This window comes from Branchiostoma lanceolatum, chromosome 15 (assembly GCF_035083965.1).
Source record: "Branchiostoma lanceolatum isolate klBraLanc5 chromosome 15, klBraLanc5.hap2, whole genome shotgun sequence".
Lineage (NCBI taxonomy): Eukaryota > Metazoa > Chordata > Leptocardii > Amphioxiformes > Branchiostomatidae > Branchiostoma > Branchiostoma lanceolatum.
Window position 1 is genome coordinate 14,681,176 of NC_089736.1, and position 17,592 is coordinate 14,698,767.

Below are 17,592 nucleotides of genomic sequence, written 5' to 3' on the forward strand. Positions count from 1 at the left end.
TTTTGTCTTTTAGAATATGAAAAGTGTCAAAATCAAAACGGGTATCCAATTCTTTTTGCAATCTGTCGATCTCACATGAAACAGAGAGTACCGTATCTTTACTTTTTTTTGTTTTCCATGAAACAAATTTAATTATGTGCCCATGGACAGAACACTTAAATGCCTCCCATACAATGTGTGGATTTGCAGAATTCAAATTGAAATGAAAAAACTCTGTTATGTATGTCGAAGTTTCGTTTATGAAATTATTATTATTCAAAAGATCTTGATTAAGTCTCCAGAAACCCCGACCACGAGGTATTGTAGAAGTTGTTACAGTTAGACCGATGAGGGAGTGGTCGGATCTCAAGCTATCTTCTATAACTACTTTTTCGACAGAGGAAGTTAAAGAAAACGAAGTCAAGAAATAATCTATTCTACTGGCTTGGCGTCTGCGCCTCCAAGTGTAACTTGTCGTGTTAGGGTAGTTAAATCTATAAATGTCTACTAAATCTAAATTTGCACATATGGAATTAATTGCTTTACGACTATTTGGATGATAAATAGAAGATTGATGCCTAGCTCTGTCAATATCAGAATTCAATACCGTATTGAAATCTCCGACAATAATGATATGAACATCAGACGCTATGTGGTTGTGTATAGTTGTTTCAAGATTAAAAAAGAAGTCTGGGTCGTCAGTGTTGGGGGCGTAAATATTGGCCAAACAAAAACGTGTAGAATCAATAGTTAAGTCTAAAACCATCCACCGCCCTGAGTCCTCGCTCAGGGTCTGGTGGATGGTGTATGAAATGTTATTCTTAAATAAAATTGAAACACCTCTACTATTACTAAGGCCGTGGTTGAATAAAACAGGACCCCCCAATCTGATTGCCAAAACTCCTCTTGTGCGACCGATGAATGGGTCTCTTGCAAACAAAATATTTGATAAGGTTTGTCCGTTAACCATGCAAATATTTCATTTCGCTTTCTGCGGTCGCCTAAACCGTTACAATTGTAGCTGCAGATATTGACTTTTAGTAACGTCATTGAAGCAAAAAGGAGAAAAGGTAATTCTAAAAAAATTATAAAGGGGAAGACGACCGCAGAAAGCGAGATGGATAACAAAAGCATAACAGTATATGTCAATAATCAAATTATAGGGGGTTCTCATATCTAATAACAACAGAATAAACATCAAAATAATCACATTTAACTTGGAACATAAAGAGACGAGGTACAGCGTGCCATGAATGAAAACAAATGAAAAACGACAGAACATTTCTATCTTAAAGCCACTCGGTCTGGCGGCATTCCAGCTTGTGTCTTAGCTCCATGAATAACAAAGACTATTCTATTTTTCCGCAATACGTAAATCAAAAACTATTAAGAAAACCAAAGGCAAAGTAGATAAATATTGTTGGTATCAACATAGAGGAACAAAAATACGAGTAGTAGACAAGTTCATACCAACAATATAGTCAGGCAAGAAAATAACTCATATCACTCCAAATCATGATGATAACAAAAAAATGACCAACAAAAAATAAACAGGAGTGATTTCTTTTCGTATATCATGAGCCTAAGCGTACTTTTGATTAGCAGCTGTCAAAAAAATTATTCAGACATAGTTGAGAAGTCAGCCACATTTTAATGCAAATTCATAGCATTCTAATGCAAATTTGTACCTATTTGGGCAATTTCGTACTGCAAATTGCCACGAAAAGAGAGAAAAAATCTACGAATGAACTTTATTTGCTTTCTGCCAACAATTGGCTCTTGCAACAAATTTGTACACAAAATAAAATAGATAATCACAACTGATCAACATTAACATCACAGTAAATAAATAAACGAACGTAAAGCATGAAACACAAATTCAACACAGTACAAAATACAGAATAACAAATGAGCAAAATGAAATAACACTTGAAAAGTTTTTTCATTACTAACAAAAATTAAAAGCTGTTACACCCAGTAAAGTAATTGTAAATTAATTAATACTAAATCATAAAACCAAGGTCAAAATAACATAACATAATCAAATCAACAATAGAGTAATCGTGTCATAAAACATAAAGAGATTAAATGGACATGTCAGATGTGCTGTGTAAACTGCTGATGTGTTGGTGTCTTATGGCGAAAGCAAAGTAAGCATATTTTCCCAGGCATCTAATTACATCAGTAGAGGGCCCCCCCATCAACTCAGTAAACTTGTGTGGATTTGGCTGCTTGACATAATAATAGGGTAACAACATGGTTCTTAATCTTTTGAGAAAAGGGCATTCCATAACGAAATGGTACTCGTCCTCAATAACTCCCTCATCACATAATGGGCATAACCTGTTCTGTTTATTGATATTTGAGTGACGTCCTACCTCTATTCTTAGTGTATGGGCTGAGCATCTCAGCTGCGCGAGCGCTTTCCTATATTTAAAGACATTGATAATACTTAAATATCTTTCTGTACAGAATCTGTCTTTGATTTCACCATATGTTTTCAGCCTATTTGAAGTTTCCAATTGATCATTCCATAGTTGTATTGCATAACGTTTAGTCCTTTTCTTAAATACTCCAATAAATTCATCTTTGTTCCCAACTCCTTGGTTAAACCATGCTTCCTGCATGCCATGTGCAATCAATAACTGTTTAACCTCACTTACCCAGGATTTCCTATCCACCTGGTCCAGGTCATAATAGTTTATAGCATTTCTTAGTATATCTATTATTATTCAATTCTAACACTTTAACCCAAAACTTGATAATTCTAATATGTCTGAGGGTGCTCAGTGGATATCTACCCAGTTCCCCCAATACTGCAATGTTTGGTGTGGATTGTCCAAGACCTAGGTAAAACTTACAAAATTTGTTATGAACTATATCTAATTGTTTACAAGGGTGAAAACCCCATATTTCACTTCCGTACATCATGATAGGAAGAATCATAGTGTCAAACATTTTAAAAACTAGTTGTGGTGATAACACTCCAAATTTATGAATCCTCTTTTTTAATATGAAAATTGCTTTAGAAGCCTGACCTGCAAGAGTCTCCTGTGCTTTAAACCAATTACCACTTGATGAGATTATTATACCTAAGTATTTGTAGGTGCTTACTACCTCTACTTTACTCCCAGCATAAAACCATCTCTCAGTCCGTCTAAGTTTCCCCCCATTTCGAAACACCATTACTTTAGTCTTAACTAAATTTACGGTTAACTGCCATTTGTTACAATATGTGTTTAATGCATTTAAGACCCTTTGGAGGCCTATTACTGAGTCAGCGCACAGTGCTAAGTCGTCTGCAAACATCAAGCTTACAATTTCCACATCTCCTACTTGTATACCTCTGCAACCGCTTTGTATCAAATGGTCGTCTAAATCTCTTACAAAGAATGCAAATAGGAAAGGTGATAAGATACAGCCCTGGCGTACTCCCTTGTTACATCTAAACATATCACTTAACTGATTCTTAACTCTGACACATGATTTTACTTCCTGATATAAGGATTGCACAAGTTTCACCATTTTGCTACTTACTCCCCCCTGTAGCAATTTCCACCACAAGTACACTCTATTTACACTATCAAATGCTTTGGAGAAATCAACAAATGCACAGTAAAAACGTCCACGTGGCCTTGTAAGGTATTTGTGTATCAGAGAATTTAAACAGAACAGGTTATCAAGCACACCATATCCTTTTCTGAAACCCATTTGAGATTCCACCAACTTGCCTTCTACTTGAGCCCAGTTGTTAAGTCTATTCCCCAAGATTGTAAGGAATACTTTACCAAACACTGATAATAAGGTTATGCTTCTGTAATTTGCTGCATCATCTTTACAGCCAGATTTAAACAGTGGCTGTATAATACCTATTGTCCACTGTTGTGGTATAACTCCTAGTGTAAAACACTTATTAAACAGTGACTTCAGGTAAGGCAAAAATGTTGAAGTGCTCTCACGAAAGAACTCTGGTAAAAGGTTGTCTATGCCTGGTGCTTTGTTTGTTTTTAGGTTTCTAACGCTATCTAAAATTTCGTCTTCTGTTATTTCTGCGTCTAGACTATTTCTACCCTGGTCTTCGTTATACAACATCTGCTCAATAAGCTCGCTCATATTGCTGTGTTCCTCATGTGTGTAGTCTTCTTCACTCCCATTATATAACTCTTCAAAATAATTTGCAAACTCTTGCTCACTTATATTTCCAATGCTATTCACTTTTCTTCCTTTAGTCAATTTCCAAAATTCCTTGGGATCCCTTTGTAAGTTACTTAGTTCAGCTCTCAGCATTGCAGCATGTGCTCGGCGCTTTGCTCTCGTCAAAGCTTTATATTCTAGTTTAGCCTGTTTAAAAGTCTTCCAGTTGTTCTCACTTTGTACCCGTCTATATCTATGTAGGTTCTTACTTACTGTTTGTATTGCCTGTTTACAGTCCTGATCAAACTATTCTTCTTGATTGTTATTTAGCAAGTTTTCCCTCCAGCCGGGATGCTGTTTCATAGGGTCTGCAGCAATTTCCAGCACTTGCCCTATACCTTCTACCGCGGAGTCTATGTCGTTAACTTGTAACATTAAGCCTATTTCATGTAACAGAGTTTGGACACTTTCTCCTTGTAGTAAGTTCTTAAAATCTTCTACCCTATCCTCCTTCCACTTGTAGCGGACTGTGTTATCCGTAATCCTTGTGTTGTGTTGACTCTGTACTGAGATGTTATTAGTTGGTATTCCACAAACTAGGGGCATGTGATCAGATTCAACTCTAGATAGCACCTTGAAGTCTGTAATGGTGTTTAGCATTCTGTCATTTACTAAGATGTAGTCCACAACACTTCTTCCTGGCATTCCCTCTTTACTGCGGATGTGCTCCTTTATACAGGTGAAGTTGCCCTTCTTGTCTCCAAACAATCTGCCATTTATAATCCTTAGATTTGTTGATTTACAAAAATTAATCAAATTAAATCCAAAGGTATTGGTTTGCCTGTCTTCAGATGCTCTCTGGGGGGGAGCTGCATCTGTTCTGTACCCATGAGGGAGCGGGAGGAATTCATTATCATCATCCTCTTCCAACACATAATCACATAGGTTTCCAGTACGGGCATTAAAATCTCCCATTATCATATAGTTACAGTTATCAAATTCTGAGGTAAGTTTGGACAATTCCGCTTCTACAATTTGAAAAGTATCCTCTGTGTAGTGCACCGGTGATTCCGCAGGGGAGATATATACAACACCGACTATCAAGCTAACTTGCAATCCAAAAAACTCTTTATCAAACAGACACCAAATAATATTCTTTGACTGACTAGGAAGACGTTTGATGCCTTTATTTAGTTCAGCTCTTATAAACAGAGCTAAACCCCCTGAATTCCTTATTGCTGTTTTTTTCTTGATTCTGTTACTTGTGTACACTGTATACCCTTCCAGGGAAATGTCGTCCTTTTCTTGCGCCCAAGTCTCCTGCAAACCAAAAATATCATGTTGTTTTAAAAATTCTACAAAATCACAATCTTCTAGCTTAGCTAACAGTCCATTTACATTCCATGACAAGAATGATAAGGTGTTTCTTTCATTATTGACTCTTAAGGCTGTGTCCTCTTTGCCCAAAAGTCAAAAAAGGTGGCAGTATTTTGATTTGTGTCCATATTGTCCACAAGTGAAACACTGCAGTCTGTGTCTACAAATCTTAGCATTGTGTCCCGCAATGCCGCATATCTGGCATTTCTGCCCATTTGTATCATGTTCTTTGACACGATTCGCTCCATACCTGTACATGTGGTTCTGATGGCACAGACCTGCTTTCTCCATAATGGCCAATGCCATGGTTTCCGTACCTTCTCTGTTTACATGCAGGCCATCATTGTTATATAGGCTTGCATCTATCAGTCCTTCAGACATAAAACGGTCTGTGCAATCAATGAACAATGTACCCTCTAGCTGACTGGCAAGAAGTTTCAGCTGCCTGTTCACATACATTACCATGTCATTCTTCTCTCTACTATCCAACCTTGGCAATGGACTTGCAAATACTACCTGGCATCCAGGCTGGATCCTCTTTACTTCATCATATAAAGTTCTATATTTGGACTCTATTACTTTAAGTGAGTCTTTGCCGAGGTTGTTAGTTCCCACATGGACAATTACTTGACTTGTTTCTGTTTGGACAGATAACAAAACTGACAACTTAGACACAATTGTTTCAATTCTTGCACCTGGGAATGCAGAAACTACAAGCTGACTGTCAACATTGACTTCTTTATTAAAGTAGTTCTGTAATCTGCGTACATTTGAATCTCCTATCAACAGGGTTTTCCCCTCCTTTCTCATTGGTGTACCCTGCTCTACTGTATTTCTTACCTCTATCCTCTCACCAGGTGGGCTAGTGCCTTGTTGAACACCATCTAGATCACTGAAGCTTACCCTATCCATTGATAGTTCTTTTGTTTGTTCAGGTGGAACCACATCATCATTTAACAAAACCCCATACGTGAACTCTAGTACTCTTCAACAAACCCTTCTTTCAATTTCCTGTTCTTCTACATCTATTACATCATCTTCCCAACAACACATGTCTCTGTTTTGTCTAGACTGCACTAGGTCAGTGTCAGCTAACACTTCCTCGCTACTACCACTGCTACTAACACTATCTCTCAGTTTCCGCAGTCTATCCATCATCTGTCTATGTTCTTCTTCATCCCCCTGTACGACAACAACAGGTGGTACAAATTCCCTGTGACAAAGGTACCTTGGCAGAATACTATGAGCAACAGTACATCATAAGATACAGCACATATCGTTCATACATACTACTTTGAGAGGAGAATGTCCACCGCGTCCACTCGTTTTTTCTCCTTACCATTGACCATCAGCGCCGCGTAAGTACATTTGGGGGGGTACCCAGATCGATACACTGACCTTGCTGCCCTTGGCTTTCTCCGCTTCGGAATTCCTCTCCGGAATCAGTTTACTGCGCGCGGCCTGGAGAGGGGGGGGGGGGGTAAGTGCTCATACACTACAAACTTGTTTTTCCCCCGTAACTTCTTCCTCCCTAGTAACACACACTTTTTATCGTGATAGTTCACAAAACGGACTAATAAAGGAGGGTCTGGTCGGGAGGGTGTAGATCTTGCAAGTCGATGGACCGCGACTATAGGCATAAAATCGAGACCGAGCTCGTCGTCTAGAAAGTCCTTGAGTACTTGCCTACAATCCTCGTCCTTCTTGTACGGGATTCCGCGAATGATGATGTCCGCCTTCATCGAGTATCTCTCCGCAAGGATGCCCGCGCTGATCCTCTCTCGTCGTTCAGTCAGCAGGGCGTCGTTGAGCCGCTTCATCTCGCCGTCCTGGAACTCCACGGTGTTCTCCAACTCCCGCACCCGGTCCCTCAGCGTTGTCATGTCGGCGGTGAGGCTGTCAACTTTAGTGTCTAATGTTTGTATCTGAGACGACAGCTTGTCTCCAACATTATTAAATTCCTGTACCACGGTGTCTTGTCTCTTTACTTGAGTCATGATCAACTAAGCCAGTGTCTGTAGCTCTGGAGAAAGGGAACTTAAGCTCACCTCGGTATTAGCGTCGGGCGAGCTGGCCGCCATTTTCGGAGTCTTGGGAGGGGGGTTTTGTTGACTCGGGCTGACTTCCCCCGCACTTGAGCCTGTGGAACGTCTGTTGCGTTTTCTCATGGACGGACGAAGTTTCAAGACGAACAATGTGCAGTTCTACACCAATACAGATGGCCTTGGCAGTACCGAAATGCGGACAAGAAGAAAAAGTTCCGGAGCTACGTGAAACACGTCATTCCACCGCCGCCATCTTGGTATCTCTCCATCTTAACATGTCATCATTTTGGGGTAAGCTTGTGTGAGAGGTCCAGCTCTCTACGGCATCTTTTGGACAATTCTCTGCCGAGAGAGGAGGCGAACCAATTTCTTTTCTGTTTTGTCACTTTATGAGAACGCCCGACATCACCCGCGACAATTTGAAAAGTTTCCTAAGTCTTTTCGCAACCTTTACTTTATATCTAATGAATGGCAGAAATAAATATATCTTTCCAACAATTTATTTGTTGACTTGTCTTTGCAAGTGTTACTTTTCATGTTTTTATCTTCCTATATACATACTGAATACTCTGTGGAGCTCTCCCAGCTCTTTTCTGCCTCTCGTGATCTTTGGCAGACACTTGCTAATAGCGGTCTTTTGGACAATGCTCTGCCGAGAGTGGAGGCACACCAATTTATTTTCTCTTTTGTCACTATGAGAACGCCCGACATCACCCGCGACAATTTGAGCGCTAAGCGTGTCGGCAACCCTAAACATTTTCCGTCTTTGACCCCTCGATACATGTGTGATGTAATTAAGTATTTTACAATAACTGACGGACGAATATTGCATAGCAATTTTATAATTTCTTAATTGATTAACATCTGTTATAATTTCCGACGGTATATCGGGTTTTTCTCTTGCATATCCTCTACGGCCCGCCCCGAAAAAACTTCTTTAGCCTTCCCGATTGGGTCAAGACATGTATTTATAGCTTATCTTATAACTGCTACTTTTACTAATATCACTAGTATATTCAATATAGACATATATATATCAGACAGACTATATAATTATGAATATTTAGAAATTGTCTGACAAAAACAACCATGGCTTTAGGATACTTTACTGAGCAACAGTTTTCATCAAATCTGCAATATGTATACAATAAAGTTTTTGCATTTCTGCCTTGACTTGCAACATGAGTCATACATTATACTTGCTACTAGCTAGAACAGAAGTAAAAAGTTTAGGACACATTTTGAAAATACTTCTAAGGAGATGGTCTGACAAAAAAAAGCCATGACTTTGGATACTTAGCTTGTCAACAGTTTCATCATATCTACAATATGTATAAAATAACTTAGAGGTTGGGCAAGCTGTTTGGTACCTACGGAAGGGGTACTTTGGGCCGGTGCATTGTTTGTCTGATAGTAGCCCTGTCTCGGAAAGGTAGCAAACATCTCGCCATTATGAAGATGGAGCCATGTTCCCTCCTGTAGGGGCGGAGCCTGTACGGTCGGAGGGGATGGTTTCCGTGCTTATTAAAAGACGGGTACAGCTCATCTCCTAGGAACCTTTCACTGTTTGTCCAGTAGAAGAATGGCAGGTCTGGATCGATCCTCTTCGAAAATTCCCTGCAAGGCGATAAAAAGAATGGTGAGTACTAGTTTCTGCAAAAAACACACCTACTTTTCCAGAACAAAAACCTGCTATAGGCTCAAAATCCTGTCACTCGTGCCGTAGGTTTTGCTGCAGGACCAAAAATCTACTCATTTCCTTATCTCATCTAGCCCTAGTCGCATACCAACTATAAAAACAAGCTGGCCAGGCCTTTTTCAATATCTGTTCAGTATCACACACACAAACATTAGTGCAAATATTACCTCCAAGACAAAAACAACTCACTTCTGTAGGCAACCGTGCATGCAATTCCTTGAGGGTAAAGGTGCTGCCCATGTGACGGTGAAGGCCAGCGAAGAAACCTTCCACATCATCAGTTGTGCTCGCCCTGGGATGCTCTTCATAGCCGATTGCCACACAATCACTTTTCCAGAGCTCCACTGACTCAATATTTGTTGTAACAGCTATGCGCGTTTCCCGACTCCATCAAAGTACTCCTTGACCAGACCTATAAAAAAGGACAAGACCATAGATGTTCACTTCACTGGGTCCACTAATCCATCCAGTCACTTGAGTAGTTATAAAGTTATCAATATCATCACATGTACACACAGGTTAAAGTGGTACCAATTAGCTCATGGCAGCTCCATGATACATGCATATTCCTCCTTGGTCGCGGTGGGTCACCAGGGTGTGTACCGAAAAGTGTCCTAAACGAATGTCGTACGTCGTGAAAAGTGCCTCGTGTGAACCATCCGTAACGTCATCATCTGAGTAAGTATACAGATGTATATGTAGCACATAACTACAAGATGTCTATTAGTGATCTGAGTAAGTGTACAAATAACTACAACATGTTTCTCAGTAGAACTAACCTCATCATCTCCTCGTCTTGATATCGCATAACATGTATAACTTATGTGATAATTTTTGATGTATCTCAGTACTCTCACCGAAATGTCCTCTTCCGACATTAACTTGCCATGCGCATACCATGTCATGTAGGATATTAGGAACACAAAACATATTCTGGCACAGGAAATAATGACATACCTCCACGTGATTCCGTACAAACGCTGCGCCGTGGTAGGCTTGTCTTCTTTTCATTTGCTTAACAAATAATGCTTCGTGCAGTTGGTTCTTAAAAGTGGATCTGCAAAATTTACGAGTTTTTGCCTGCCTGCCATGAGCCTTTCAACTTTCTGTGATTGCAGGAATATTTCCGAGTCGTTGTCGGTCTGTAGTTATTGGCCACTGCCAAATCGTTCTCCTTGTGGTGTATTTTTTTAAACCGATGTTCTCCACTACGTCATCTATTCCCCACAATTCTTCTACAGCTTCCATGTACCGAGTAGGGCCATGATCGATGAAGGCTGTGGTGGTGCAGAACTTGGGCTTCATCTGTGTCTTCAACTGGGAGAACGCGATGGACCAGATGGGATGCCAAACTCTTGTCTAGATCATGTAAGTCCTTCTCAAGCATTACATTTTGCTTGTAAAAGATCCCCAAACTCAGGTGGAGCCCAGGAATGCCCACCTGGATGAAAAAAAATATTTAATGATTGATATTTCGCATTCAAACATATAGGGAAAAAACATATTTTGCAACGCACGAAGCTGGGCTTGGTGTTACAGAAATGCAAACCAGAATGCGTTTTGTTGACGATATGCACCGTTGCTTGAGTCACTTTTTCCAGATATATTGTAGCTCCAGAATACTGGTTCTGACAAGCATGTCATTGATCTGATGGTCCACCCTCCTGTATCCACCCCTGCACCCCTCATGCACCAGCCGTTTATCCCCTTTATTCGACATTAAAGGAAGCTCTCTTATGTCGGATGCAAATTTGCTTATTGTTTATACGATTACAACCTGATTGAGGGATTGACTGACTTATATCATGTGTCTTATATTATATAACTTGTGTAAGTTTTAACATAACATATATTATCGCACGTTAATGAAAGTCAGATGAAAATATAGGTATGGATCACATGATCCTTTATGGTGTATGATGTATGCAGTTGCCATTAAAGTCAATGTTGTTATTTTACCTCTATCGTTGGCTACGTGAGACATTATATCCTATTATATTGAAAGATATACCTGTCCACCAGTTTGGCACTGAATAGCCCTCTTGTCAGGGGTATTGGCAATTTTCCTACGCACCAAAACTGTCAGCAGGTTTTCCTCCCACGAGGACAATGGCGCGGTTGTTGAAGAAGCTAAGCTAGACACTATTGCGATTGCGCGTGTAGCATCCATACTTGATGTTGACTCTTCTTCCGTTGGAGTTGGAAATTCATTTTCACGGTTCTTGGCCTGCAGTTGCTTTTCTTTGTCCGGCCACCCTTGTCCCTGTCAGAAGTGCAGATAGCACACTCATCTGTGTGCACTAACCAAGCTACAGCCTCCTCCTTGCGGTAATACCGCGGCTTCCTCAACTTTGCTCTGACTCTTCGTACAGAAAGACTTGGGATGCGTGTCGGCCTTATCGTTACTTAGGTCCAAGTTAAATGTTTTCAAGAGATCCTCTTGGAGATCGTGGTAAGGTTCTCCAGTGCTTTCTTCCCAAGTCTGTTGGCCAGAATTTCCATAAGCCTGGTATGGGCAGTGATGCTTGGGCAGATCTTACCCTGGGCCCACACAGGTAAGAAGTCGGAATTCCACGTCCGAGGATGCCGGCAAGTCGATGAATGTGTCTTGCACAGGGTGTGGTCTCCGGCATAGCAAGAAGGGATAGCTTGAATAGCCCTGTTCATGGAAATCTCTGTCCTCTCCTTTGACCGAGTTCCAAACTTAGCCATCGCCTTGAAATGTTCTGTGTTTCTGTCAGTCTGCAGCCTGCCTGGAAACATGCCCTTAGACCAAACTGTCCTGCTCACCTGTCTTGCAATCCCCCTGCTTAAGTGCACATAGTCAGAAAGGCTTTTTGTTGTCTGTCCTGCCTTCTCCATCATGATGGAAGCCTTCCCCCGGGAAATATGGGCGTCACCGTCTGTGGTGATGTGACTGACTATTGTTTTGATGGGCCTGGAAAAGACGGGATGACTTTCTGTCAGCTTGAGTGCTTCTGGCATGTTGGACAGTTCTTGATCCTAAGGTGGGTTGCTAGTATCTTTCTGCGTTTGGTTACATCCTCCACGATGTGAAGCTATGACTGCTTGGCTGTCCAAGTTTCTTGCTGCAGGTTGAGTGGAGCCCACTTTGGTAACGTGCGTCTGCCTGTCCAGGGATGGCGGGGTTTGGTTCACTTGTCTTCTTTTCTTGAATTGGCTGAACTGCCTTGACCCAACTTTGCATATCTGCTTCATTCTCGTCCACCATCATGTCGCTGCATTGACAAGTTGACGGGGTCATTATATCCCGCTCCTTACATTTTATTTCATGTATGTATCACTAATTATTCTATAAACATTAGGATTTACAACCACTCTGCGAGGGTACGGGGATTTCCAGGGTTGCTGCCATCTCTGAATGGTGATAATCCCATCGGTGAGTTGGACAAAGCTATGCAAGCTGCAAGTTTGGGCACAGCAGTCTTTCACCCTGGTGTTGTCCTGTCCACCCCATCGTAGAACATATACCATACTCCCAAATGTGGCTAGCCCTTTTTTTAATCTCCCTCCTGGCAGAGATTTTTACAAACTGAGTGCACTGTAGTTGTCTTTGGTCATGCTCCCTCTGTGCTTCTGGCGGAAACAACCGATTTCAACTTTTCGCTACGGTGCATCTGAGAAAGACATTCAGTATCAAGTTGTCCGACCGTGATGGCAACCTTCTACAGTTCCAGGCCGACAGAGGCATACTCAACGCAACTCAAGCAAATGCTGATGGAGAAAAGCACTGGCGTTGGGAACCGTGTCGCGTATGGACAGGATACGTGAACAGAGATATATACGGGGGTACACTATTCGGGACCCAAGCGGAGCCCAGAAATGCACACCTGGTTGAAAAAGCATTTAATGATTTACAATTCATTACAGGAATGATGATGACTGGTCATTTTATTGGAGAGAAAGGTAGGAAGGTAGCATAACCATTATGGATCATCGGTTTCCATCCATTTGATTCGGGCATGTGGACTGTGGGTGACACTGTTCATGGTTTCCATGGTATAAAGACAAAACTTGTTTATCAGGCACTACCTGTTAATGTATGATTTATAAATATTGATTTCAAGACAGAGGCCAATAGGCATGACAACAATTTTGTTAATGAAGCTCGTCATATCAAATACTATCATTATGTGATAGGAAAAACTCTAAAACTTCCAGAATCTCACCATATACTAGTGGTTCACCATGTCGAATGGTTGCTCTAATTCTTTCTGCGCAATCCTCGCAGGCTTTCATCGCCCAATACATTCCGGTTTTGGTAGATGCACCTGAAATTATTGATTGTTCGCCAGTAACCAACGCAATGGTGGCCTTGTTTGTGTATGATATGTGAAATTATACAACTGATAAAACGATTCAAGAATTAGTATTTTACAGCGTATATCAACTTCAAGAAATAAAATGTAAGCACTGCAATTTGAGAAAAAAACGGGTAGTTAGCAAAAAAAATCAACAGAAGATAACAAATGTACTTCTTATATGTCTGGATTATGAAATCACATGAACACTGTCAACCAACTTCTGTCAACAAATATTACATTTGTCTTGTAGCTCCGGATGCCAGGTTTTCTAGGCATCCTATCAAAAATGTGTTATATCATCCAGCAATAAAACTGGACCAGAGACTGAGTGTAAAACACCACAATAAATGCTTTTTCAATCAGTCTACTTGAACAAATGTAACAAAGCCACATGTGTTACCTCATTCCTAGGGCAGATACAGTGGTATGGCCACAGTTTGTGACGCTGTCATGCCTTGCATCTGTTATAATGACCTGTTCAATTTGAGAGCATGTTGACTAGTGTAATAAGAAAAGTGTTCAAGTGAAAATATGCAAGCTGATACACATTTTGGTCAATCCTGGCACACCATTAGACATATTGATGAATTAAAACTTTAGATATTCTAGTGATATTAATTTGTCATATGATTACCTTTTAAACAATGAAAACTGAAGTAAGATAGATATATAGTAATTAAGTATACCTCTCGACCGTTTTCCTGGTAAAAGCTTGTGTCTTCCGCATCCCGGCAAGCCGCCAGCATGGATGCCTCAGCCAGCTGTTTCACGACACCTCTATAGCCTCTATTTACATACACTAGACAAAAGATGGAAGCACATATTAGTAAGTCTGTTTTCACTTTAGGAAGCCGTAAACACCCGACAAGATGTTCTAATGGATTATAAACTACTTATTGCAAACGTATCATGGAGAAATCATTTTTATGATCACAACATCAATATGTCCAGATAGGGTACATAAGTATAGACGTTAAGTAACTATTCAGAACATCGTAGAATACATACTATTCCTAACGTAAGTGTCTCCATTGACACCAAGGTGTGCAGCTTCACAGAAAGCTTCATACTGGGACTGCAACATCCCGGTGCAGGAAAAAGCATGGACCAATCGCTGATTGGCATAACCCCCCCCCCCCCCCTCCACCACAGGAGAACTATGTCACTTCCAGACGTGTTTCTTGTGGCACACTAACGTTGGAAGAATCTTAGAGGCATCTCAGAAGGCATCTCGGAGACAGCGCGCAGAGTCATCAAATGCGATGTTATGTTGTTTAAGAGTGTCGAGTGTGCGAGCAGGAATGTAGAGCCGTCTGTCATCGACGTCTTTCATTTCCTCCTTGGAAATGTCGCACCAGAGGCAAGGATTGCATCCTGTGACAAAAGTGTCACAATTACTTCATAGTATATCTTTTGTCACAAGAAATAGGTTAACACATATTTTAGAATGTCTTCATTAGAATACTCTGTTTTGGATGAGAAGGTAGAAAGGACCCTTACCAGCCGTTCCTAACAGCCCATACTATAGGCAAAACAGGGCATAGTCTCCTGTGGCGAACACTCCGACTGTGTACGACTTTCCATCTTTGCACCTGCAATGTACATTTGAATCATGTTAATTTGAACATGACAACTCTGCACAAACATGGTAATTGTGTCTGCCTGACAAAGTAAGTACATATCTGGTAACTCACGTCCACTTTGGCTCCTGAAGGTTGCTGATCTCCTTTGCGTAACGAGAAGTCGCCATGATTTAAAATTTACATACAGTTGAACTTCTAGCTGATTTTTAAGTGTTTGTGTGCTTTGTTCTGTGTACGTCAATGTTTTTTTCTTTTAAATCTGTGTAGTTGTTAATCAGTCTATGTCCGTCTCAAAGATAAAACTGTGCTTACTATTCGTGATCAGCCGTGCGAGTCCAGCACCAAAAAAAAAAAAAAACAGCGGAAGAGCCTCCGGGCAGCTCTCCTGAACCGCCTCCATCGTGTTGTAACTTGTCTGTCTTTTTGTAGTGTGGTTAAGTATACAAATGTATATGTAGCAAATAACTACAAGATGTTCCTTAGTGGAACAAAATTCCCCATCTCCTCATGTTGATATCGCATAATTTGTATAATGTGATTATTTTCAATATTAATAATGCCTCTCAGTACTCTCAGACAAATGTCCTCTTCCGACACCAACTTGCCATGCGCATGCCTTTTATCCCATCACCTCACCTTTACCTTCACCTCTACCCCCTTTATAGAACCTCCAAAACAGCAATATGATATTCTCATACTTATGCTAAATACCAGTCGCCCTTCCGCGAGAACACCTTAACGGGAACGCCTTCATTTTGGTCACCATGTCATGTGCAGATTTTCTTGCAACATCTGTTAGGACCTTGATAGATTTCTCCTGTATAAGTGAAGACATATCAGAAGCTTGTAAGTGAGCTCTTGAGGACTGCCATGTTGGATATCATAACACAAAACATATTCATGTACCGGAAACACTTTCGTGTCTAGTCTATATGACATACCTTTAGCATTATTTCCATGTGATTCCCTACAAACGCTGCGCTAGGTAGGCTTGTCTTCTCGCGTTGTGGTCTTGGATCACTTTCTCCAGAAGGCTTGCCAGTGGTCCATTCCTTGTTGTTGCTTTTCATTGCTCTTTGGTTTTTGCTAACTTTTCTTCCTAATGTAAGATGCATATAGGATCATCCTTGTAATGTTGATGATTAAAAAAAATGGTTGTGCTATAAAAAAAGTATTTGTGGAGGATCAGGACCTACCATATTCTTTGATGAGTGAGTGAGCTTTGATGTCAACAAGTGGTAGTTTATTGATTTAATTTGAAGGTAATTGTCAAATACTGCTCTAGAAAGACAGATATGTACCGTGACAGTGTTGTATAACAGACAGGTGTAACAGTTGAATATCACTTACTTGGCAACCTGTTTTGCATTTGATGATGTTGTTACTTGAGCTTGAAATGTTCCGTTTGATCAAAGGTGTTAATATTTAATATTTCAACGGCCTTAGTCATTTGCATAACAACTCATTCAAGGCTTATGTCAATAGAATGGGTATTTCATCGCATCTGTACCCACCGTGGACATAAGCAGCTGCTCCTCCATAAGGGAAACTTGTTGTCATAGAGTCTGCCTCACAAACACGTCTCCTGTCTTTACGAAACACATTGAAGTCTTCTAGCTAACATTGCGAAGACTGCACATCTCCAAATATATCCATGTCTCCGTTAAGCATATGATATCAGCTTTGAGCAGACAGGTGGCTTTCAGACTTTTAAAGTGGCCTACCAGTCCTTAAGTATTGTGGTGGACAATATTTGTAGGACCCAATTGCTTTCAGATCTGTCATCAACATTTCTAAACCGGATGTATATAAACTGCAAGTGCCTCATATTTTTGATAACCTCCTCTCTTTCCTCATCACAGTAGATTGAGTCCTGCTTGTAGCCTAGCTGTTGAACAAACCCTACAAAATGACACTTACGAGATACCTAATGCAAAAGCCTTTTTCACTGAGACAACCGCTTTAGAAACAGTCATGCTCTGTCGTTAAGTCCAAGCTAACTTCAACGGAATCGGGTGACGTGTAAAATTGCTTTTTTTTTAAACATACTGCATAGTTTAAGTTTTCTGAACAAACAAACAAACAAACAAACAGGCAGTAAGTGCGGTCTGGTCCGAAATAGCAACTCTTAGAAAAAAAACACACAAAAAAAAATGCAAAAACAAACGATATCATCTTTTTAAAAAAAATGAATCGTCATCTTTCAAAAAGTCATTTATAAATGACTTTAAATCAGACGATAAACAAGTAAATGCCGTCTGTGAAGCAGCGCCCATTATCAGTGGTTTTGTGCACTGCAGACGCGCTGGCAGCCATGTGCAGGCGGCGGCTGGCCGGCAGCATCTGCGATGTCAGGGACACGCAGCGGTTGAAGAGTTGTGCGAACGAGGCCATTTTTGCTGAGTTGTCTTATACGCTGTCTGACTTCGGTGGCATCGGTCGTGGTCTGT